The sequence below is a fragment of the Oncorhynchus clarkii genome, chromosome 29 (assembly GCF_045791955.1).
Source record: "Oncorhynchus clarkii lewisi isolate Uvic-CL-2024 chromosome 29, UVic_Ocla_1.0, whole genome shotgun sequence".
Taxonomy (NCBI): Eukaryota; Metazoa; Chordata; class Actinopteri; order Salmoniformes; family Salmonidae; genus Oncorhynchus; species Oncorhynchus clarkii.
The window spans coordinates 21,819,770-21,844,708 of NC_092175.1; the positions used below are offsets into that span (position 1 = coordinate 21,819,770).

Sequence of the window (24,939 nt, forward strand, 5' to 3'; positions counted from 1 at the left end):
TTCCATTCAGCCACTCCAGCTGACGCTTGGCATTGCATAGGTGATCTTTGGCTTGTGTGCAGCTGCTCGGCCATGGAGACCCATTTCATGAGGCTCCCGACGAACAGTTCTTATGCCGACGTTGCTTTTAGAGGCAGTTTGGAACTCAGTAGTGAGTGTTGCAACCGAGGACAGACTATTTTTTCCCGTTCTGTAAGCTTGTGTTGGCTACCACTTCGCAGCTCAGCCGTTGTTGCTCCTAAATGTTTCCACAATAACAGCATTTACAGTTGACCGGGGCAGCTTTAGCATGGTAGAAATTTAACAAACTGACTTGCTGGAAAGATGGCATCCTATTTAGGTGCCACGTGGAAAGTCAGTGAGCTCTTGAGTAAGGTCATTCTACTGCCAATGTCTGTCTATGGAGATTGCATGGTTGTGTGCTAGATTTTATACACCTGTCAGCAACGGGTGATGCTGACATAGTTAAATCCACCAATTTGAAGGGGTGTCCACATACTTTTGTATGTAGTGTGTATATACACTGTTTCAATTAACACTTTTCCTGGCCCAAGGTTACAATAATACAGATGGAAAGAGAGTCAGCTAGAGTTGCTGCTTGAATAGGTCAACTGAAACACTTTGCTGATGTATTACATTACATATCACACTTGGTGAATAATATTCAGATTTATGAATAAGGTTAAACAACTAGGTGACAAAGATGCTTGTGGGATCATATAATGTAAACATGATCAAATGGTACCTAGTAAAAACCTCTCAATTTACTTTTAAGAGTATAGATGTTGAAAAGTGGCAGTTATTGGAGTCATTCATGTGCGGTAGCATCCACATATGGTATTTTAAGTGTTTAGGGAGAAAAACAAGTGTCTGGGAAACATTAACGGGAGATTCCGAAAAAGCTTTAATCGATGCAGCTGAACAAAGCCATTAAAAACCATGTGAATCGGAATTAATCAATAGATATAAAAGTCTTCCCGAAGGAGAGACAAGACGGCACCAAGTCTGCGTAGACGGCGGGATGGTATTAGCACTGCAGTGTTATGGTAGGGTTTTGAGAGGTTAATGAGATATGGAGCCAGGCTTGGACTGATTTCCTAGCTCTAAATGTCCAGAAAAGGATGCATTGAATTAACAATATCCCAACAGAGCAGAGAAATGCATACTAATTTGTAACAAATAAATTAATATCTACCTCAATTGTTGTTTGTTTCGCAAACATGGTGCCAGGACTGTTTGTAGCAAACGAGGCAGAACACTTTGTATGCATTAATAGGCCAGACTAAATAAGGAGATATACGGTATCGCCTGTTGGTACTACACCAGCAGCAGGTAAATAACATTGGTAAATCACTGTTCCCTCAGAAAAGAACCACGCATAAATAAGTGAGGAAACCAAACAATCATTATTTCAAGTAGACAGTTATGGCATTTTAAGCCATGTCTGTGTATAATAGAGCAGTCACTTTGCCTATCACTTAAGCCCTTTTAATAATACTGAACCAAGCTTAGCTGTACTATAGTGGCCTGGTACTGCATCCCCCTTAATGGAACTGAGCTGGAAAGAATCATAACGGAAAATATCTGATACAATACAATACAGTTTGGGTTGGCAGTATAGCGTGAAAAGGGTAAAATACTGCAGATGGTAAGATGAATAGCCAGATGGACAATTAGACAGCAACCTTGTTCAGGTTTTGGGTATCCTTCACAGAATCCATCCAAAAGTCACGTACTCCAAATAACCCAGTTGAGAGTTAGCAGAATGGACTAGAAATCACCTCAGAGCTTTCTCAAGCTATAACCGTTTATGCATTAAGTGGGAGATGTAGAGTGAGGAAGATAATTGTTGCACTGTAAGGGGCAGCTAGACTGACTTTTCAAGGTTATTGTTAATTAAGGAAATGAATGTTGGTGTCTCTGAGGGTGATAGGTGTTTTAAGGGTTGTATCCAGTAGCCTTGTGCTGCTTTGTCTCTGGCCTTTGAGTCATGATGAAAACCCAGGCTGAAAATGCAAAGTAGGCTGCTGTATTTATGCATGGAAGACTTTGGTGCAGAACTAATTATATTTACAGTACACTGATAACAACGTGCATACACACACCACGGACATAGGGGAGCTGGAGACAAGCACGTACAATACTCATACATGCATGTGCATGTACAAGTGCATACACACACGAGCTCAAACACACACACCACACACTAACTAATTCAATGCCCTGTCTCTTGCGCTTCCCTTTATCTCATCTCTCTTTAGACATTGTGATATGGAACAGTACACAAGATGAATCCTAAATACATTGCAGAGGGATTACTCAACATTGGAAGCCTGGAGAAATCAAAGGTTTTATAATGAAATGACTGTCACTCACCATGGTCATCGGATGACTGCACTTTGGGTGTCAGTCACAGACTTTCACTGACAGAACATTTCATTTGGTTCAGGCAGGTGTAAAATGAGGTACCAACCACAAAATTAGCTCACTTTCATGGCTTTTAACTCAACAATTGTTTAAAGATAATTGAGCTGCCAGTATTTTTAATCTCAACCCAGTGCAGTCACTCTGGCATCTGTTTGATATTATATTGTGTTCATGTTGATTGCAGTGTCATATAGGACATAGAGCTTTGCTGTTAACACTCTGTTTCATGTCCTGACCGGATTAGTACCACATACAAATAGCTGAGGGTATTCCTGTAGTTATCTAGTCATATTGCCCCTTATTATAAACACACCGCCAAGTAGAATTCTCTGTGCTGTTCTTTGTGCTGTGCTGGGGGTTATGCTTGAGTGACATTCAATAGCTACTTCATTACTCTTCCTCAGGTGCACCGGTGGACTGTGAGAGCGTATACTGCCCTCCACATATCTTCTCTCCCTGTGATCAATGTGTCAATTGGTCACATTTGTCACATTTTAATCTGTGGAGAGGTTGGGATGGTCAGGATGGGATTGCCTGTGTCTAAGGACAGAGCGAGACTGTGAATTATCTGCTGGTGAAGGGGAGGGGAAGCGATAAGGGGCTTGTGCAACCGTGCAGGAGATTCAAATGTGGTCGAAGGACCAAAATAGTTTATATTACAATGGAGAATTATAGTGTTACAATGATTTCTGTTTTTTTGTATAAAAAAAATGGAAATTAATTTAAAAGGAAACATATGGAGGCATTTAACAGACTATAGTATTTTATTTCTCCATATGTTTCACCAAACTGGGTTAATTAAAACCAGAGAGCACACATTAACCCACAGGGAACTATCTAGATGCACTATTTATACAAAAGTATGTGCACACCCCTTCAAATGTGTGGATTCGGCTATTTCAGCCACACCCGTTGCTGATAGGTGTATAAAATAGAGCACTCAGCCCTGCAGTCTCCATAGGAAACATTGGCAGTAGAATGGCCTTGCTGAAGAGATCAGTGACTATCAATGTGGCACCATCATAGGACGCCACCTTTCCAACAAGTCAGTTCGTCAAAAGTTCGTCAAATTTCTGCCCTGCTAGAGCTGCCCAGGTCAACTGTAAGTGCTGTTATTGTGAAGTGGAAACGTCTAGGAGCAACAGCGCCATGGAGTGGTAGGTAACACAATCTCACAGAAGAGGGCCGCCAAGTGCTGAAGCGTGAAGCGCGTAAAAATTGTCTGCCCTCGGTTGCAACACTCACTACCGGGAGCTTCATGAAATGGGTTTCCATGGCCTAAGCTCACCATACGCAATGCCAAGCGTTGTCTGGAGTGGTGTAAAGCTCGCCACCAGTGGACTCTGGAGCAGTGGAAACGTGTTCTCTGGAGTGATAAATCATGCATCACCATCTGGCAGTCTGACGAACAAATCTGGGTTTGGACAAATCTGGGTTTTGGCGGATGCCAGGAGAACGCTACCTGCCCCAATGCATAATGCCAAATGTAAAGTTTGGTGGAGGAAGAAAAATGGTCTGGGGCTACTTTTCATAGTTTAGGCTAGGCCCCTTAGTTCCAGTGAAGGGAAATCTTAACACTACAGCATACAATGACATTCTAGACGATTCTGTGCTTTCAACAGTTTGGGGAAGGCCCTTTCCTGTTTCAGCATGACAATGCCCCCGTTGCTCAAAGCAAGGTCCATACAGAAATGTTTTTTCAAGATCGGTGTGGAAGACCTTGACTGGTCTGCACAGAGCCCTGACCTCAACCCCATCGAACACATTTGGCAGGAATTGGAACACCAACTACGAGCCAGGCTTATAATCCAAAATCAGTTCCTGACCTCACTAATGCTCTTGTGGCTGAATGGAAGCAAGTCCCCGCAGCAATGTTCCAACATCTAGTGGAATAACTTCCCAGAAGAGTGGAGGCTGTTGTAGCAGCAATGCTGGGACCAACTCCATATTAATGCCCATGATTTAACATCAGCAATGTTGGATGTTTATATACCAAATCCAGAAAATAGTCACCAAGCCATGAATAACAGTATGTTTCGATCTCTGATTCGATCAGATTCATTTCTGTATCAGTTGGAAGTGATATGCTATAAAGTAATTTGTCAGCACCACTGAAAGCTGCAGCTTCCTTAGATTAACTTTAGGACAGTGCTGTGCTCCAAACACACTCATGAATGTGTGCACACACACACTGTTACCAGCATAGCTGGTCCACTCTACAAATCAAATCACAGCTAATTTCACCCTGTCAGTGTGTGATTCCCATGCAGCGTTATAGTAAGCTCTCCTCTTCCTCGAGCACCAGTCCCTGTCTATATATTCCTGAACTCCTGGTCTCCATCGGTAACCGTTACCCAGGCAACGGAACAGACAGAGTAAAGGTGAGCGGTGAGGCAGAAGGAGTGTATGGAGAGAGAGAGAGAAGGGTGGAGAGAGAAAAACAGTCAGACCAGGACCAAGGTTTTCCCAAGACAAAGCAGCAATGGTACAATGGCACAATGGTATGGCAATGAATACTACTTTATGTGAGATGAATGACATTGTGGAAACTAATTTAGTTTTGACCATAAATCCAGCTGCACCACAATGGCACTCTTCTCAGTGGTGGTGGTAGCAGCAGCAGTGGTGTGTGTGTGTGTGTGTGTGTGTGTGTGTGTGTGTGTGTGTGTGTGTGTGTGTGTGTGTGTGTGTGTGTGCGTGCATGCGTTTGCAGGAGTGAGTGGAAGAAGCAATCCATGCATCTTAGATCTTCCATAGAGCCTTTAAGACTTGCCAGCCAGACGATCACACAAGGAGCTACTCATTCAGTGCCAGACTGGGCTGAGTGGAACTTGGAACCAACACTGTGCTCACAAGCCTAGGTTCAGAAGAAAGAAGCTGAGCCACAAAATACCCCTACAGTATCAATCCCTACAGTCTCCAGCCACTACATCGGCCTACTGCATGTAGCCTTCCTCGTTGCAAAAGTGGGGACATCAAACATTCAGCCTGGTGCACAGACCCTACGGATGCTCTAGTCTAGAGGACCTATGTTAAATTGTGCTTAAGAGCATCTCTAATGGTTAAACTAGCGCAAATAATATATGTGATTATTGCTTCATTAACTGTCATCCTACATTAAGATATTGAATTATTTTGCCATATCTAATTAATGTTTATCATGCTATATAGTACATTACACAAGCTGACGTTTTGATCACATCAAACTGGAGGGAATTATACATCGTTTGTACATCAAATTGTTAGTATAAAAGTTTATAGTAAACACGATGACACAGAGATAAATTGCTTAAAACAGATAAACATCTTTGGTGTTGTACTGTAGATTTTTTCACACGCACTGGGGATCGCAGGATTTAGAAAGCAGCTAGCATTTTGCTTCTCAAATGGCACGGATAATTCAACGGTTTCTCTATAAAAGTTACTGGCCACACACCAATACACACACTTGCCAGTCAAACTATCATATGCATGTATAGGTTATTCCAAGTTTCCATGTGGCCTTTGACTCGTGTTAGTTTAAACATCACTACACCCCAGACGTTTGCCTCCTGTTCTATCGATTTCAGCGTGATATCATTGGAAGTGATTAACAAAAAAACTGTTGCGTTACACTTACCGCATTGGCAACCCAATTGAATCAAAATGCAACACTTCAAAAGAAATTAACTCATCTCCTCAATCTCGCGCAATTTATTTCAACGTGATATCGATAGCAGTGACAAAACGTTTCTCTTTTCTCTTTGGTGACCCCCGAATCAAATTGCAACATTCCAAAATATAGCTGACTGTGTTTTGCAGGTTGTCCTCTAACCAGTGATATGAATTCGGCAAAAAAAGGAACGTCCTATCACTGTCAACTGCGTTTATTTTTAGCAAACTTAACATGTGTAAATACTGGTATGAACATAACAAGATTCAACAACTGAGACATAAACTGAACAAGTTCCACAGACATGTGACTAACAGAAATGGAATAATGTGTCCCTGAACAAAGGGGGGTCTAAATCAAAAGTAACAGTCGGTATCTGGTGTGGCCACCAGCTGCATTAAGTACTGCAGTGCATCTCCTCCTCACGGACTGCACGAGAATTGCCAGTTCTTGCTGTGAGGTGTTACCCCACTCTTCCACCAAGGCACCTGCAAGTTCCCGGACATTTCTGTGGGGAATGGCCCTAGCCCTCACCCTCCAATACAACGGGTTCCAGACATGCACAATGGGATTGAGATCCGGGCTCTTCGCTGGCCATGGCAGAACACTGATATTTCTGTCTTGCAGGAAATCACGCACAGAACGAGCAGTATGGCTGGTGGCATTGTCATGCTGGAGGGTAATGTCAGGATGAGCCTGCAGGAAGGGTACCACATGAGGGAGGAGGATGTCTTCCCTGTAACACACAGCGTTGAGATTGCCTGCAATGACAACAAGCTCAGTCCGATGATGCTGTGACACACCGCCCCAGACCATGACGGACCCTCCACCTCAAAATCGATCCTGCTCCAGAGTACAGACCTCGGTGTAACGCTCATTCTTTAGACGATACATGCGAATCCAACCATCACCCCTGGTGAGACAAAACCACGACTTGTCAGGGAAGAGCACTTTTTGCCAGTCCTGTCTGGTCCAGCGAGGGTGGGTTTGTGCCCATAGGCGACATTGTTGCCGATGATGTATGGTGAGGACCTGCCTTACAACAGGCCACCAAGCCCTCAGTCCAGCCTCTCTCAGTCTATTGTGAACAGTCTGAGCACTGATGGAGGGATTGTGCGTTCCTGGTGTAACTCGGGCAGTTGTTGTTGCCATACTGTACCTGTCCTGCAGGTGTAATGTTCGGAGGTACCGATCCTGTGAAGGCGTCGTTACACGTGGTCTGCCACTGCGAGGACAATCAGCTGTCCGTCCTGTCTCCCTGTAGCGCTGTCTTAGGCGTCTCACAGTACAGACAATGCAATTAATTGCCCTAGCCACATCTGCAGTCCTCATGCCTCCTTGCAGCATGCCTAAGGCACACTCACGCAGATGAGCAGGGACCCTTGGCAGCTTTCTTTTGGTGTTTCTCAGAGTCAGTAGAAAGGCCTAGAAAGGCCTCTTTAGTGTCCTACATTTTCATAACTGTGACCTTAATTGCCTACCGTCTGTAAGCTGTTAGTGTCTTAATGACAGTTCCACAGATGCATGTTCATTCCTTGTTTATGTGTCATTGAACAAGCATTGGAAACAGTGTTTAAACCCTTTACAATGAAGATCTGTGAAGTTATTTGGATTTTTACGAATTATCTTTGAAAGACACGGTCCTGAAAAAGTTTGCAAATATACCTAGTGTGTATGTGGTTTTTGAGTTGTGGTAGTTTCAACAGAGAATCCCCCCAGGGTTTTTGGTGCATGTAAAAACTAAAAGTAATATGATTATATGATTGTTGCACATGTGTAATGTAGATAGTACATTTTATGTTTAGGTTTTCAATATATATATGATTTGGTCACTTTAAAACTGTTTTGACATTGAGCTATTTATCAATGTCTTGTCAACAGTAAGCAGAGACAGCATCATTTTGAGCGAAGTTTTAGGAATATAATTTGAACATTCAACATCATTTGCCAATGGTATTGTACTTAATCAATATCATTATTAATTATTGTACTTAATCAGGTAAAAACTGCTGAATGAGTCCCAAAACGTGCTGTGATTGACACACACACACACACACACACACACACACACACACACACACACACACACACACACACACACACACACACACACACACACACACACACACACACACACACACACACCCTTCATATACTGTTGATGTGAGCTGCAGTGCAGGAAGGCTTCATATCTAAAACTGTCAAGCCTCTGCAATGAATAAGGTTCTGAATTGGAAATGAGAACTGTGTGAGATAAAGGGGAGAGAGAGAGAGAGAAAGAGAGAGAGAAAGAAAGAAATAAAGAGTGAGAAAGAGAGAGAATCAATCAAAGTGCTCTGAGGCATTACCAAAGCAGGTGCACCTGTCTCAGCATATTGCACCAAAACAATGGGCTTTCCAGACAAAACAATGAGCATTTTCCTGACCCCTCTGTGTTCATCATGCACACAGTAGGAGCCAATAACAGGAAAGGCAGATATAAGACATTTGAAGTTGTTCTAAAATGTGATGCAATACCCAAATGCACATTATAAACCGTGTGGTTCGAGCCCAGAACACTGATGTGCCACGGGTATGACAAAACATTTATTTAAATTGTTTTAATTACGTTGGTAACCAGTTTATAATAGAAATAAGGCACCTCAGGGGTTGTGGTATATGGCCAATATACCATGGCTAAGGGCTGTATCTGTCACGTTCTGACCTTAGATCCTTTGTTTTTGTCTGTGTTTTAGTATTGTCAGGGCGTGAGTTGGGATGGGCAGTCTATGTTTGTTTTTCTATGTTGGTTTTTGAATTCGGCCTAGTATGGTTCTCAATCAGAGGCAGCTGTCAATTGTTGTCCCTGATTGAGAATCATACTTAGGTAGCCTGGGTTTCACTTTTGGTTTGTGGGTGTTTGTTTCCGTGTGAGTGTTTGGGCCACACTATACTGTTTCGTTTTTGTTCACATTGTTTATTGTTTTGTTCCAGTGTTCAGTTTGTTTATTAAAAAGACATGAACACTTACCACGCTGCACCTTGATCCTCCTCTCTATCTCCAGACGACATTCGTTACAGTATCCAGGCACTCCGCGTTGTGTCGTGCGTTGAACAGCCTTTAACCGTGGTATATTGGCCATACAGCCATGAGTATAGCCTTGATTGTAAACCATTAATTAGTTAGCATTGGAATTAACTTGTTTTTCTATCTTTGTTTTCATGAACTATGATGGATGGAAGGGTAATTCTTTGCAGAGCAAGTGCCATGACATTAGGTCTGAGTGGGCTGGTCTGGGGCTGTCAGATGACACTACTTGTGCCCTAATGGGAGGAGACATGTGGGCTCTCTTCAATTTCTTCCCTCCATCCATATATCCTACAGCCTACGCTTCACTGGAGCACCCCGCTGTGTTTCTCTCTCTCTCTCTCTCTCTCTCTCTCTCTCTCTCTCTCTCTCTCTCTCTCTCACTATTGATTCCCTCGGTTCATTTATGCAGGCGGCAGCCATAAGCCTGTGGGGGTCCAATGCTTGCATGTTCACTGAGACTTAAAGCAGTCTGCTCCTACCCCCCCTAAGGGACACGTAAAGCTACCTCCTCCATAACCACAGCCTTCCCATTGTAAATCCACTCCTATAATAAACATGGTAGATCTCCCATGTAGTCCTTCTATAAGTGTCTCTTAAAACAACACAGTGCTGTTATATAGGCGTATGCTCAGTACACTTACAATATCTGTGTGAGGGAATGACTAGTAATGAAACACCAAAGGTTTCAATTCTAGGCAGCATGGGATCCGACGGTCTACAACAGATGTATTATAAAGGAAAAACGTCATTTTCATGTCTGTCCGATGTCTTGTGTATCTGATAATGGTGGATATTAAAGTGCTGCATCAAATTCCCTCCTGCTTAAGTCATACATGAATATTTCATCCCCCACAATGATCCAGTAAAATATTAATTTGCCCCATAGATATGTCTAATATATAAGCTCTTTACTTTAGATATCCACACACGCCCTCCTTGGGGAGTACAGGAAGAGGCATGCAGAGAGGGAGGAAAATCATGTGTTGTGCATTAAAAGGAGGTCAATTAAAAATAACACCGTGGGCCACAGGGGGCTGTTTTCTAAAAGCACCTTAAGCCTTGTGCAAAGTTAATAACTCAGGGTGAGAAAAACTCTGGATTTCAATTGAGAATACAAAGTGAAAGGCTTCAAAAAAGTTTGCAGCCCCAAAAATTGGATTTTGTGCTTTTTTAAAACCTAGATGCGTAACTTCATGTTGAAATGCCTCGTTAAAGCGAGACAGAATACACAATTTTTCATCCCCTGCGTACATTATTTCTGATGAGGCTAATCAAGTAGATGCTACCAGGTAGTCCTAGCTTTGAATGTACAGTGCTGCGACTATTTACGGCTAACAGTGAGTAGCTAGCTTTACACTGGTTTCAATGCCATTGAAAGTCACCTTCTTCTCTCTGTATCCCCTGTACCTGAGAGAACGCAGAGTACAGCCCTGGAGCAGTAGTTGAACTAACATCACCACAGCAACAGCCCTTGAATTGGCTCCACAGAACCTGTACATGTGTTGGAGGCCCTGCTTTGAGCTTGGACAGGGAATGCAGTGGAGGCACAGTGCATGGGAACCCTGCCAGGCCATCCTTCTAACAGAGAGCCCCTGGTACTGTTACCATTATTACCTGGTACCCAGAGCACTAGGCCCTGCAGGACCTCCTGTCCTCCCCACATATGGTGCTGCTTGCTGGGTAGAGAGAGCACTGACTGGAGGCAGGCAGCTCCTCGTGTCCTCATTGCAGGCTAATTACGGGTAATTAGGCAGTTACACCTGTCCCACTGGTATCCGTGGCCTCATATGTGCATATGAAAAGGATACAGCTCTGATGATACTGTTTGACACTGCTTTGATTATGCTTCCTGCTTCAGAAAAAGATAACCCACAAAACAGAGCACTTCTCATGGAAGGTTGTTCAAAGTAACTGCTACCTCCCATGACCTAAATTACCAGATTTCATAATATTGGTTTAAAATATAATATTCTGTTTGCGCTCTATTTGAACTAAGACATCAGACCAATGACAAATGTGAGCTTTGAGCATGAGCAATGGAAAACGGCTTACAAAGGAGGAAATACCAGATGGCTTATTTCTTATTTCCTTACTTCGTCTGGGCAGTATGCTTTAACCAGGTAATGAAAGTGCTTTCTGAAAGAATCTCTCGCTTTCTCTCTCATGGCATAGTGACACTGTCAAAATGTCTCCAGCCATTGGAATCGGAGACACGGAGACAACCTAGCTGCTCAGCACAGTGGAAAGACAGAGGAACACACTTTGCCGTGTCCAAGCGCTAGCATAAAAAATACGCTGGCAAAGTTTTAAACGTTGATCACCCCTGAAAGGCAGCATGGGGAATGATGTTACATTTATGTGGATTAGTTAGAAAAGTGACACTGCTCTTTACGTTTCAGCAGAATGTCTACTGCTTTATTTTGACTTTGAACATTAAAAAGGGAGATATATTCACATTCAGATTTTGGCTGTCGTGCAAAAATCTTACTTGTGTTTCAGTTAAAGTTTGGCAGCTTTTAAGCATGTAAATTGTACTCCGTAACCACATACACTAAAATGCCCTGTTCAAGAAAACAAACTACCTATAGAAATCTTCAAAGCTTGTGAAATCTAGCCTCTTCGGTATGGTATTGTACCCAATGATCTATGAAGCACTGAATAAGTTACTCTACAGAAGTTGTAAATATCCAAGAGGAAATATACTGTAAATAGCAAGTTTCCATTGCCCCTTTTTGATAATGCTATTGGCATTTATGTTGTACAGTATATGTGAGCATGGCATTTCATGTTTATATTTTGCTATTTATCACAGAATGAGAATGATATATGCTTATAAATGTTCCCGGGAGAGCAAAAATCTATTGATCAAATCAAATCAAATTGTATTGGTCACATACACAACGGCTGTAGAGGCAATGCTGCTGACATGGCGTGATGTGTGTCTTGTTGTTAGGAACGCCCATTTGTCTTTGGAATTGTGATCAACCCTTCCTTCCCTCCCAGCACTGAGTAAATCACCAACTGAATCTAATCGTCTCATAGGCTTATACAGGCTTGACATTTGATAAATTCACTAACATTAGCCTATCACGGTGTCCGCTGAAATACCACCGCTGTATTTCCCTGTAATGATGTCAGGGAGATATTTATTCCTTTCCCTTTGCTCTCAATATACAACATTATTTCAAGTGAGGAAAGCGAGAGAGAGAGAGACACATAGAGAGAGAGACACACACAGAGAGAGAAAGACACACAGAGAGAGAGAGAGAGAGAGAGAGGGGGAGAGAGAGAGAGAGAGAGATAGAGAGAGAGAGAGAGAGAGAGAGAGAGAGAGAGAGAGAGAGAGAGAGAGAGAGAGAGAGAGAGAGAGAGAGAAAGTAGTTTCTTACCAAACAGTGTCATTTGAATCTGTCCAAGAGAGACGTTAGAGAGAATAGGAATAGACATTGCAATTCTGACTGTGACCCAAAAAAATCCCTGCTTTGGCTGTGAGCGAGCACTGTCAATATTGTGCTGTGGGAACAGAAGGCACTGCCAAAGTGAACTACATTAATGTGTTTATTTGGCATAGTGTAATTTAAATGTCTCCTTCAGTGGCTGAGTCCATGTGCTAGCTCTCCTCTCTCCCTATTCCACAACAAGTAATTTCGTTCTCACTGTCCTGTCATCTGTCCCTGTCAAGGTCCAAGCAAAGCTTGTAATCAAACACTATCAGAGTGTAAACAAAAGTGTGGAAGCGAACGATGCCTTTATTGACTGCAGAGCTTGAGCTTGCCACCATTGGCTCTCACCATTGGCTCTCACTCTGACCAATGGCACACAACAACTTGGCATTGGCTGCAGTATTGATACCATTCCAACTTCAATGACTGATACTGTTGCCTTCATGCTCCTGATTAAAAGACAAACCCTAAAATGGCCATCTTAATCCCATTCATCTACAATACAATACAATGTGGTTGCTAACAAGTCATTAAATTACAAAAGTTGAATCAAAGAACCATCTAATTTTATTGATTCGCCCAGTTATAGTCATACCGGAAGTCAGAGACTGTGAACAAGAGATACTGTATGCATATTCATTCAGTGAGATGATGAAGATAAACTTTAGGTATAGGTCTGAAGTACAATTATCTCCTATGAGTAAATCACTTTCCTAATAACTTTTCCTTCTAGAACTTCCCACCCCGGTCTCCTTCAGCTGCTGGGTACTGTGTGTGTTTTAATTAGAATTGATACTGTATTCATGGCTCTATAACATGCACATTTGTCAAATGAAAGGAACCGAAAGGTGGCCAGAACAATTAAACAGGGAACAATTAAAATGTAACTCACTCTGAGTTAAATGCTATAATTAAATGTGTCTGTGCCCAGAGTAGCTACATTATGTCAGCTTGTACCAGCCTAGGAAATTAATTTGATTCCGGTAGAGCCGCAATTATGGGCGGACACTGTGTGTGTAGGGAGGGACCTGTGTGCTCTGTGTGCCTCAGTGACCCTCCACTCTCTGACCATCCATAACCACTGACTTGTTAATTATAAAGTGGTGGCTCCTAGCGTGTAGTGTGCACTGCCCCTCTATGCATATCTGGCAGGAGAGTGATGATAAGGATACTATTCCTATACCTTTACACCGCAAACGGAATGGGAATGAATGAGCCTAGTAATGGATGCAGTGGTGTGAAAATGAATAGGTTCATGGTTCTAAACGATAGATTATTCATTGTCTTTAGTGCTTGTCTAAAAGGTAGCATTTCACACATACTGTATCTATCTTTATGGTTTATGTAGCATTCCACACATATCTATTATTATGATTGATGTAGTATTCCACACATATCTATCTTTATGATTTATGTAGCATTTCACACATATCTATATTTATGGTTTACGAATGGCTACATTTTCTATTTCTGCTTTCTGCTTTGCAAGATATGTACACCCACCACTCACGCCAAGATCTGAGAGAATGGGAAGATTATGTTCCGTTACATGACATATGAAAGGCTCGGTAGCTGCCAGCCGTTATTGTGTCCCATTGAGTTAAAATACTACTTGTCCTCCAAGTGAACCCAAACGTGTCGTCATTTATGTAAGAAATATCCACCTTACCACCACTATGGCTGACAATAAATCTGTATTTTTTTTCTCTTTGAAACTTGACAATAGTATTGCAGAGTATTGTATTTCATTCCCATCCTTACTGTGCCAGAAACAGACGCACATACTCTGTGCCTAGTCCTCCTATCCTTATATGTCTTAGCTTGAGATTCCTAAAACATGGATGGATTCTGTTCTGGGGGGAATGGGGGTTCCAGTGAGGCAGGGAAATTGCTTTTGCTCTCTCTCTCTCTCTCTCTCTCTCTCTCTCTCTCTCTCTCTCTCTCTCTCTCTCTCTCTCGGTTGCCGGGTGGTTTTGTTTAATGCGTGGCGAAGTACATCTCGCAAGCCTGATCAAACAGCCACTGTGACTCTTTTGTGGCAGCAAAGTGGTTAGCACTAGGTGTTAATAATTCCACGCGCCACACTTCCTTCTATGGCTCTGAGGGGGAATGTAAAAGGATCTGTCAGAGACTGCTTCATCACTATCGATTCCATTTAATTCCGACTTGTGCATGAATGGCTCTGGCAGATAGGATGCAGGAGGATAACATTCTACAGTATGCCTTTGTTTCCTCTCTTTTCCATTTCCTTCTCTGTTTGAGAGCCCAAATTGTAAGCTTGGCACTAGCTGCTCTGCAAGGTTTGGCAATTATCTCCCACAGCCTTTGCACATTAAGTACGCAGGCCACCAGAGCAACTGGGTTAGCATAATGCCCAATTATTGGTAAACGGCATGGATCAATGGTAATGACAAGAGAGTGCAAAGCAAGCCATCCTCTTCTCAGTCCTTATGCTAAGACAAGCAAGGCGCTTCCGAAGCTATTATTACATGTTAATAACACAGTAGTAGGTTGATTTCCAATGGGCTCATTCTGGCTTTATAACTATAGGCCAGTGTGAGTTATCCTAAAAACCTGTCAGCAAACGCTCTAGGATATCCACCCAAAAAGCAGCGAAAAACCAAAGCTTCGCGGACCACCATTATACTTTATGTGTGGTACCTTCAACGCAAGTGTTTGATCCCTCGACGTTGAGGATGAGAGCTTGAATCAGTGGTGTCACATAAAGCCCTCCAGGCAAGGCTGCTGGAACAGACACAACATTAGCCATGCAGGGAGTGGAGCTGCTGTAAACGCTTATGTAAGGGGAGCCGACGATTGCCCGGCGCATGCTAATGTACCCCCTACGACCAGACGGTCTCGGACCAGACACGGTAATGTAGCAAGGCCAGACAGGGGGGGAGTCAGGGGCAGAGAAGGTCATGACGGGGGTCTGAGTCAGGACTGATCAAGCTAGGGGCTCCTAGTGTGACTGGTCCTGGTTGACCAGCATAACAGCAGAAGGGAAGTTCTTTGTAATGTTGGAGAGGCTTCCTGGAATTGATAGTCAATGGGTTTAAATATGCCAATGAGCACTTAAAACAGAGCAATGGAAAACACAGCCCTCCCGACCACATTTCTATACTGAATACCAAATCAAAAGGTACACATCCATTTGACCATTTCCCTAAAGACGTCATTTATGCATGTGTCATGCACACTTTCCCCTAAATCAAATCTTTCCAAATAACTGGAAAAGTTAAGAGAGGCTAATGAGAGAAGCTGTGGGGAAGCACAGCTAATGGCCACAGACCCCTGATCCAACTCTACTGTTTCTTCATTGAATAACAAAACATTTACCTTTTGGCCCTCGTGTCGCCGATTTTCACAACCTGTATTTAATTCCCTTATTTGTTCTTCATCATGAGTAAGAGGAAGCTCATTATCTGAATCTCGAGGCTGGTACAGCTGGCAGCAGCCTATCATCTGAGACACAGAGGTCTAAGTGTAGCCTATAAAATCATCATTATCCTGGCGTGCTGTCGCTTGTTCGACATGATTGACAAGTCAGCCCATTAGAGTGGAAGAATGAAAGCTTGTCCTTGTTCCTTACTTAAGTGAGTTTAATGGCGTGCCCGAAGCTTTTTGAAAGGAACTTTAAGTTGTGCGTTTAGTGTTATTTTTGGCAAGGCAGTTCAAAAAAGGAGAAATATGTCTTTGTGTTTAAATAGTCATTTGATTTTAATGTTAAGATCATACAGTGAACGACTATGTTTTTAATGATATGGTAATAGGGATATATACATTTTAGTTATGATCACTGTCGGGTCATGTTTGGTGAAATACTAAGTGTACTTTATTTAGCACATAAGATCATACATTTATCTTGTCTGCTGAAAGTAATACTTACCTTGGGGCAGTAAATGTGCCTTTGTGAGCTCCATACTGCACATTATTTAAGGTAAAATGCTTCTTAATTTGAATGCTAGCACTCTATACAGATGCAGGATCTTAATTTGATCCGTTTCTCACAGTAGGAAAATAACCCTGCAGTAACAAGAAATGTGAATTATTGTGTGTATTATAATTAATTGACATTTTTGTATGGGTTGATGCAGCACTCTCCTCCTTGTTAAAATAGCCCTTACACCGCCTGGAGGTGTGTTTTTTGTATTTTTATATATTTGATTGAACCTTTATTTAACTAGGCAAGTAAGTTAAGAACAAATTCTTATTTACAATGATGGCCTACCCCAGCCAAACCCTAACCCAGACGACGCTGGGCCGATTGTATTTGTATGGATCCCCATTAGCTGCTGCCAAAGCAGCAGCTACTCTTCCTGGGGTCCAGCAAAATTACAATACATTCACAGATTTCACAACACACTGTGTGCCCTCAGGCCCCTTCTCCACCACTACCACATATCTACGGCACTAAATCCATGTGTATATATATAGTGAGTATGTTAGCGTGTATGCATGTTTTTTTAATCTGTTTTTTAAATGTCGGACGGTTGTGATACAGCCTGGAATCAAACCAGGGTCTGTAGTGACGCCTCTAGCACTGAGATGCAGTGCCTTAGACCGCTGTGCCACACGGGAGCCAAATTGTTGGGTCATTGTCCTGTTGAAAAACAAATGATAGTCCCACTAAGCCCAATGGGATGGCCTATCACTGCAGAATAATGTTGGTAACCATGCTGGTTAAGGGTGCCTTGAATTCAAAATAAATCACAGACAGTGTCATCAGCAAAGCACCCCCACACCATAACAACTCATCCTCCATTGAGGTTGGAAATACACATGCGGAGATAATTCGTTTACCCGCGCCACGTCTCACAAAGATGCAACGGTTGGAACCAAAAATCTCCAATTTGGACTCCAGACCAAAGGACACATTTCCACCGGTCTCATGTCCATTGCTTGTGTTTCTTGGCCCAAGCAAGTCTCTTATTATTGGTGTCCTTTGGGCTGAATTTTCTTAACTCTGTGTCTTCCATTCCTGTGGCGGTCCTCATGAGAGCCAGTTTCATCATAGTGCTTGATGGTTTTTGTGACTGCACTTGAATAAACTTTAAAAGTTCTTGAAATGTTCCATATTGACTGACCTTCATGTCTTAAAGTAATTATGCTGTCGTTTCTCTTTGTTTATTTGAGATCTTGCCATAATATGGGCTTGGTATTTTATCGAATAGGGCTGTCTTCTGTTTACCACACAACTGAAAAAAAAAAGAAATTCCAAAAATGTACTTTTAACAAGGCATACCTGTTGATTGAAATGCATTCCAGGTGACTACCTCATGAAGCTGGTTGAGAGAATGCCAAGAGTGTGTAAAGCTGTCATCAAGGCAAAGGGTGGCTATTTGAAGAATCTCAAATATAAAATAGATTTTGATTTGTTTAACACTCTCTTGGTTCCTACATTATTCCATATGTTATTTCATAGTTTTGATGTTTTCACTACTCTTCTACAATGTAGAAAATAGTACAAAATACATAAAAACCTTTGGATGAGTAGGTGTTCTAAAACCAGGAATGTATATATTAATAGAGCAATTGAAATTCTAATAATATGGACACATTATGATCTAAACAAATCAGAATAAACTGCACAATTCAAAAGGTTATCAGAGTTCCATGTCAATAAGATGTCCTTTCCACGTATGTGATGGAGAGAATGAACATAGGAGGAATCGGGAGAGAGAAACCGACAGCTCAATGTCAAAAGAATAGAGCACTCAGACTTGAACCTGTCACAGAACTGACAGAATTACACTTAATGATGCAAAGAGCCAGGAGACATCCTGGGCCCCGAGGCCAGAAGCATACACTGTGTTTCCTGATCCTCTTCCTTCCTATTCAATATCCTTCCCCAATTTCACAGATGATGAGATTCCGCACGGATAAACACACATGCTACCATTCACATCAAGTCCAAGTGGAAGTATCAAAAGAAAACCAAGAGGGGTGACTGAAAGCATGAAGTAAGGTCTGCTCTGAGCTTGAACCCACTTTATATCGCTCAACCAGCTTGCCCGGAATGACCTCTGGCTCATCACTCAGTGAAGTGATATTTAAAAACAGAGCCTGCTAATGTTTATGCCCTGAAACAGTGCTAGTCAGCAGAGGGACACATTGAGGGTGGGTGAGAGATTTGCATCGGACAGCATGGATGGATGATGCACATGATACAGCAATTCCCCTTAGGGCTGGGCAGTATAGCGTATTTTAAGATATACCGGTATTGATGCAATGACCGGTTTGGGTTTTTACTTTACCCTCTATAACAGTATTTGAATGTTTGGTTTGTTAAATGTGGTACGCCGTGTTTATAGTTTACTTCGCTACTTGAGTTGAAACAATGTTGATGACAACAATGCTTTTTTCACTTTGCTTCTTCATATAAATCCAGTAGTGTTCTAAAATTACACTATTAGTTTGTGTTGCTTACATCTGAAAACAGCTAGTTTGTTTTTTCTTTGCAAGTTGGGTCTAAATCTTGTTGCTGCTAATGCTAAACACTAAGTAGCTAGCTAATACATGTACTGAGTCAGAGCAAACATAATTAGTTATACAGCCTGATATTACTGTGATGGTGTAGACCAGGGGTGTCAAAGTCAAATGGACGGAGGGCCAAATAAAAAAATCAGCTGGTTCATTGATGACGCATATAGTCTAGTGAACCTAATTGTACTGAAAACCTAACAAATATATTACAATATGATCAGATAAATAAAGCAATATTTTCTTATGGCTTGTCAGTAATCTTTATAACAGACACAAAAGACAAATTTCCTTTATATAAATATCCCCATAACATGTTAAATGAAAGAAACCGGTATTCAAGGCACCATCAGTAGACTATATTTTCTATTTTAGCAAAAGTGGGCTAAATTTACTTCACAATAATAGCAATTTTCTATCATCCACTCAACTGAAATATTTTTAAAATATAATTGGATTGAAATACAAAAAAATAAAGTGCAAAAATCTATTAATCAAAAACAACACTTTGTTTAAGGAGAAGTAACATGCAGTGAAAACAAATATTAAATTTTAACTTTTAAACTTGAACTAGTAAAAACTCTAAATATGTGATTGCACAGTAATGTTCTTGTTTGAGGTTGAGGGTGATACTTGGTGGTGTCCCATCTTTTCCACAAGTTCATCAATGTTCGGGGTAAGGCTCTGAGCTGAAGAAATCTCAGAATTGAGTGGAGGTGTTCTAAGTCTTCTGTGTGATGTTTTGTTCAGGTTCATCAAAGAAAACTTGTTCACACAGGTATGTGCTGCCAAACATAGACAACGTTTGAGCTGGATGCTGGGGCATTGTGCCGGGGAGGAAACGGGCGAACTAGCACCCACTGCCGCATATTTTGCTCAGTGCATCATTGCATTGGAGGTCAATCAACTCCATTTGGAGGTTTGGTGGTGAGCTTTCCACGTCAACAGCAAATGGGTTACCGAGCAGTTCCAACCTGTTTTTTGTGCTTCAAAGTCAGCAAATCGGCGTCGAAAGTCAGCGGCAAGCATACCTATTTTATCAGCCAACTGTGTGCTCGGGAACGCACTGGTGTTCTCTTTCATGGTCTGGCAGCTCAAATTTTCTTTCCGCATCTGCGTCTCCCACAGAGTCAGTTTGGTTTTAAATGCCTTCACTGTACTGTACATATCAGAGATGACACGATCCCGACCCTGCAGCTGCAAGTTTATTGCATTCAGATGACTCGTAATGTCACACAGAAAAGCCATTTCACACAGAAACATTTCGTCTCGGAGTTGTGTTGTGTCTTTCCCTTTGCTGTCCAAGAACAGACAAATCTCCTCACGAAGCTCGAAACATCTTTGAAGCACCTTTCCCTGGCTTAGCCATCGCACCTCTGTGTGATAAGGCAAATCACCATGCTCCGTTTCTAACTCCGTCAGAAATGCCTTGAACTGGCGGTGATTCAAACCTTTGGCTCTGATAAAGTTAACTGTGCGCGTGATGATGCTCATTACATGCTCCATTTTCAAGGCTTTACCGCAGCATGATACAATGATAAGCTGTCAGCTCACCTGTCGCGTTTTCCTCTTGCAATGTTGTGTCCACACATCGCACAACCCAATGGCAGCTTTTTTCACTTTGCTTTCATACAAATCATGCCCCGTAGTTGTGCCATGCATAGGACGTAAAGCCAAAAACTCCTCTGTCACGCTTAGGTTGGAGTCCACTCCGCGGAAAATTACACTGGGCAATGTAGTTTGTGCCAAGGAATATGCAATAAAATCTTTTCCCTTTTTCACAAGCTGCTCTTTTAGATTGATGGACAACAGCTGGTGTTTCTGCTCAGTTTGAGTTGCCTTTTTTCTTTCGTCAAAACTTTAATCATGCAGTTTTTGGGTCCGGGCTGAAGCGATCTTTCTGCCAAAATAAAACTGGCCTTGACAGTTGCGTCCGCGTGTGTGTCCGCGTGTTTCGTTTCAAATGTCGTCTCAGATTATACACCGCCACACTTTCTCCAACAGAAGACACACAGGTTTTCCAGCTACCTTCGCATAATACATTGTTTGAAACCCCCGGTGTATCCACCTTCCGTTTTGCCATTTTTGAGGGTATCAAACTGTGATGCTGACGACTGCTGTGCCAGTTACTACATTGTGGGAAATGTAGTATTGGTGCGTGTAAAAGATCTGATATTACATCCCAGGGGCCGTGATGGTTGTAGTGGTGTAGACCTAAATCAGCATGTTGTTTGTGCAACAGCACCTTCTAAATCAAAGAGGAATACAAGAAGCATTAATATGTTAGCTACATGAAGTAGCTAAGATTAAACAGTCAATGTAGCCAAAGATTATAGGGTCCCTTAGGAAACAATTATCAACACTTTGGTTCCTAAAAAAAACACTTAGGGTAAGAATCAATCATAATAACTCCTCCCTGGTATTTTTCTTCGAATTAGAATAATCATTCCATTTCCATGATTCCAACATTTCACCCAAGTGTTCTGCTCCAAATCATAAGTAAAATCGCTATTGCAACATTTGGTTCGAAATAAGGTTTAGATTGTTTGCCGATACCGTGCAGCCCTACATGGCAGTGTGGACATTTTCTCAAATGAGTGCAGGAAATACAGAAATGTATCAAAATGCAACAAAAAAAAATCGGGGTTGAATTTGAATTGAACCGTATAAAACAATCAGAATGGAGAAAGACCCATTTAAATCACTTAGAATGTATGTGTTGCCACCCTGTGGTCATGCACTACTTATAAAGCAAATTTAGAAATTGTATAATTTAAAAACATAAAATACTGTCAAATACTCTCATAACGTCAATTTTGTTTACAATACCGTGATATGATATTTTGGCCATATCGCCCAGCATTAATTCCCCTGAGGACAGCGAGTCAATAGGCAAAGAGAAAAGGAAAGATAGAGGGGGAAAGAGAGAGAAAGAGGCAGAGAGAAGGGGATGTGAAGAGATGTGAGGATGGGGTGGAGGTAGAGAGAGGGGTCAAAAGGGGCAGAGAAAAGAGGAGTGTATTGAGAGGTGATTAAGTTGGAGAGATGAGAAGTGACGCCTGGAGCAAGGAATAGAGATAATGTAAGAAAGAAAGAGAGGAGTGAGACGTGAGAAAGAAGAGAGCAAAAAGGGTGTGGAGAAGTGAAGAGACTGGAGAGGTGTGAGAGGAGATAGTTGAATGGAGAGAATACTTGTAAGGACATACCAGTGGAGAGGTGTAATGGATTGAAGACGAGAGATGTGTGTAGGTGTATAGGTTGTTATCAATAAAATGTCACAATAAGGTGCAGAATGTTCGATTTGTTTGCTGGGGGACAAGGAGATCCCCAGCGTCGCTACAACCGTTGACAACTGTGTGCCGTTTTCAAAGGATTGTTAAATAAATGTAACTATTTGGTTGTAATATGAAGAGCCTAGTCAGAACTACACATTTCAGATTATTCCATGCAAAACAATTGTGCAAATTTACCACTATCATCAGAACTATACATAAATGAACTGTATGCTTTTCATGATCAGTAAACATGAATTGATCATGTAATTTCACATACATGAGGGTAGCCTCACACTATCTCTAAATATTGGCTATTTGAGTGATATACAATACAAGTGAACTATACCTGACCAGTATGAGTGGTTTAGGTTCATTTCCCATCCTTTTTGCCTGTCAAGCAGTAGAAGGGTGCATTTACTTCACAAGCCGCCAGTAGAGACTTGTACAGTTGGCTAAACATAGTGGTAAGTAGACCTAATGTACTTTTTTTCTCCAACATTTTCCCCTTTTCAACATGGTTTTTAAGAGTGTTTAATCAAGTTTGCTTGTTGACGGACCATGCCATGCCAAATTGACTAACTTTCAGTGGGTAAACTAGATGGCTATATTTGCTTGCTATCTATAGTGGTGATGACAGTAGTCCGACTGACAACTTTACCAGGACGAGGACTTGTCGATGTCAAGCTCTTTCCAAAAACCTAATCTCTTTGGAAGCAAGCTAAATGACACATGTTGTTTGCTTAGCTAGCTACATGCCAAATGGATAGGTTACCCTCACATGTCTGATATTACAACCAAATAGTTACATTTATTTAACAATCCTTTGAAAACGGCATCAAGTAGTCAACGGTTTTAGCAGAGCTGGGGGTCTCCTTTCCCCCCAGCATCCAAATTGAACGCTTTGCACCGTATTGTGACGTTTTATTGATAACGACCTATAGGAGAGCAGTAGAGACTTGTGGAGCATGCAGAGGCAGGTGAACAGATGGATATGGTAGTAGAGGTGTAATGTTTGAGAAGGTTTGTTGGTATGTCCATGTTTCCAGAAGAACAAAGGAGATGTGTGAAATGCGTGCCCATCTGAGGTGCTTCTATCACAAAGCTGTTGTTACAGGATGTGTGTGTGTGTGTGTGTGTGTGTGTGTGGGGGGGGGGGGGGGGGGGGGGGGGGGGGTGCGTGTTAACATGCATGTGTGTGTACAGTCGTGGTAAAGGGTTTTGAGAATGACACAAATATACATTTTCACAAAGTCTGCTGCCTCAGTTTGTATGATGGCAATTTGCATACACTGTGTTATGAAGAGTGATCAGATGAATTGCAATTCATTGCAGAGTCCCTCTGTGTCATGCAAATGAACTGAATCCCGAAAAAACATTTCCACTGCATTTCAGCCCTGCCACAAAAGGACCACCTGACATCATGTTAGTGATTCTCTCGTTAACACAGGTGTGAGTGTTGACGAGGACACGGCTGGAGATCACTCTGTCATGCTGATTGAGTTCGAATAACAGACTGGAAGCTTCAAAAGGAGGGTGGTGCTTGGAATCATTGTTCTTCCTTTGTCAATCATGGTTACCTGCAAGGAAACACGTGCCGTCATCATTGCTTTGCACAAAAAGGGCTTCACAGGCAAGGATATTGCTGCCAGTAAGATTGCACCTAAATCAACCATTTATCGGATCATCAAGAACTTCAAGGAGAGCGGTTCAATTGTTGTGAAGAAGGCTTCAGGGCGCCCAAGTAAGTCCAACAAGAGCCAGGACCGTCTCCTAAAGTTGATTCATCAGCGGGATCGGGAAACCACCAGTACAGAGCTTGCTCAGGAATGGCAGCAGGCAGGTGTGAGTGCATCTGCACACACAGTGAGGCGAAGACTTTTGGAGGATGGCCTGGAGTCAAGAAGGGCAGCAAAGAAGCCACTTCTCTCCAGGAAAAACATCAGGGACAGACTGATATTCTGAAAAAGGTACAGGGATTGGACTGCTGAGGACTGGAGTATTTTCTCTGATGAATCCCCGATTGTTTGGTGCATCCGGAAAAAAACTTGTCCGGAGAAGACAAGGTGAGTGCTACCATCAGTCCTGTGTTATGCCAACAGTAAAGCATCCTGAGACCATTCATGTGTGTGGGGTTGCTTCTCAGCCAAGGGAGTGGGCTCACTCACAATTTTGCCTAAGAACACAGCCATGAATAAAGAATGGTACCAACACATCCTCCGAGAGCAACTTCTCCCAACCATCCAGAAACAGTTTGGTGACGAACAATGCCTTTTCCAGCATGATGGAGCACCTTGCCATAAGGCAAAAGTGATAACTAAGTGGCTCGGGGAACAAAACATCAATATTTTGGGTCCATGGCCAAGAAACTCCCCAGACCTTAATCCCATTGAGAACTTGTGGTCAATCCTCAAGAGGCAGGTGGACAAAAAAAACACAAATTCTGACAAACTCCAAGCATTGACTATGCAAGAATGGGCTGCCATCAGTCAGGATGTGGCCCAGAAGTTAATTGACAGCATGCCAGGGTGGATTGCAGAGGTCTTGAAAAATAAGGGTCAACACTGCAAATATTGACTCTTTGCATCAACT

The 24,939-nt window shown here is 42.2% G+C and overlaps 1 protein-coding gene across 1 annotated transcript in view; it reads right to left on the reverse strand.

Annotated features, from left to right (window-relative positions):
• Nucleotides 1–24,939, reverse strand: part of LOC139388322 (astrotactin-2-like) — a 472,647-nt gene that overhangs the window by 369,177 nt on the left and 78,531 nt on the right. The gene's annotated exons all lie outside the window — the stretch shown is intronic.